This window comes from Budorcas taxicolor, chromosome 11 (assembly GCF_023091745.1).
Source record: "Budorcas taxicolor isolate Tak-1 chromosome 11, Takin1.1, whole genome shotgun sequence".
NCBI classification, from domain to species: Eukaryota; Metazoa; Chordata; class Mammalia; order Artiodactyla; family Bovidae; genus Budorcas; species Budorcas taxicolor.
In genome coordinates, this window is record NC_068920.1 from 39,654,304 (window position 1) to 39,656,362 (window position 2,059).

Sequence of the window (2,059 nt, forward strand, 5' to 3'; positions counted from 1 at the left end):
TGTTGCAAGTGAACAGATTTTAGCAAAGACATTTTGTGATAAGCAAAGACACCTTGGACCTTGCTCTGGCTGTCTTATTAGAAACTTTGACCCTTACATATGTTCTGTAGCATTGAAGTCACAAGAGAAACTATCTTTGCTGGTTTGAGGACAGATACAAAGTTTCACAGAAAAGCTCAAGTTCCAGAGACTAGAGAAGTTTGAAAAAGTTAATACTGAGATGAGCACATAAAAATAAGTAACATTCCTACATACCAGCAATAACCATTCATATACATAGCATAATATAACAGGTAAAGATCCACTTCATAATAGGAATAAAAGCTATCTATAAAATGATAACAAATTACTTAAATAAAAATGAATTAGAGTTGTATGTAAATATAAACTAATTATTGAAGAACATAAAGAGCTGTCATACACACACATATATATTTATTTACTATATGAAATATTCATGGACAGGAAGACTCAGTATAATAAAGATGGCCATTCGTTTGATATTAGTCTATAAACTCAATGTTATTTCAATAAAAATCTTTTAAAAAACATTTAATTGAAGTATAGTTGATTTACAGTGTTATATCTGTTTTGGGTGTATAGCACAGTGATTCAGTTTTATATATATATGCACATATTTTAGATTCTTTTCCTGTATAGTTTATTACAAAATATTGAGTAGAGTTTCCTGTGCTATACAGTAGGTCTTTGTTGGTTATCTGTTTTATATATTTTATATATAGTAACGTGGATATGTTAGTCTCAACCTCCTAATTTTCCCTCCTTCCCCCTTTCCCCTTTGGTAGCCATAGTTTGTTTCCTATGTCTGTGAGTCTCTTTCCATTTTGAAAATAAACTAAATATATCTTTTTTTTTGATTCCCCACATAAGTGATATCATATGATATTTGTCTTTCTCCATTTGCTTTATTGCACTTAGTATGATAATATCTGTGTCCATCCATGTGGCCCCAACAGTACTGTTTCATTTTTTGTTATGGCTGAGTAATTGTATATCTGTACCACATCTTCTTTATCTGTTCCTCTGTTGATGGATATTCAGATTGCTATCAGCCAAATGAGATTTTATCTTTCCCTGTCTTCTTAGACTTATTTGCACAACTTACTCTAGTGGTGAACTTGAAATCAGATGAATAGAAAAACTGAATCCTACATCTACCACTGGGCAGGTGTGGCATTTTGAGCATTTGCTTTCCATGTGTCAAAAAAAAGAGGGGTACCTATTTCATGGGTCTAATGTTGAGATTCAATGAGACAACCTATGTAAACCACAAGTACCAGGAACATAGGAAGCACTCAGTAAACTAAAACACTTTTATCCATGTACACACCTCCTGGCAAAGGACAGGCGTCCTCTTTGCTTAGCAGAACCTCGGGGTGGGAGCATATGTCTTCAGCAGATACAGTTTCTCCCTGGTGAGTTTCATTTTATGATCTCGATTGCAGGTGTTAATTAGTTACCATTTATTTGCAGTCCCAGGCACTTCTGGCCCCAGGGTGTCAAGTGAGCAAGACTGGAGCCTCAAGCCTTAGGTTTGAAGGGGCCTGTACTTTTGCAGTTAAAAGACAGATTATGCAATCCTTGGGGCAAGGTCCGTGTTTTATTTTCTGTACTTGCCCTGATGTTTGGCACACAGTAGGCTGTTGGTGATCATGTTGAGTGAAATACAGTAAAAATGCCATTTTTTAAAAATGTTTTACATGTAGTGATATGCTCTGAGTTCAGTGAGGGCATTTTACAAATCAACCAGTTGAGAAAGCAGTGTGAATACTGAAAGAAGAAGGCCATCGGCAGGTGGAAAGAGGGACAGCACTCCCTGAAGTGTTTCAGACATGCTCTAGCTTCATGAAAGCCCAGGCCAGACCTGCTCAGGACTAAGATTGGAGGCTGCCAACATCCTCTCACCCTGTCTCCTTCTCCGGAGTGTCCTCTACCAACTGCTTCCTCCACTTTCTGCTCTCTTGTGAGACACCTGGTCCTTCTCCTTCACCCACATAGTTCTGCCCTCAGGTTAATCTCCAAAACACCTGCCTTTGCT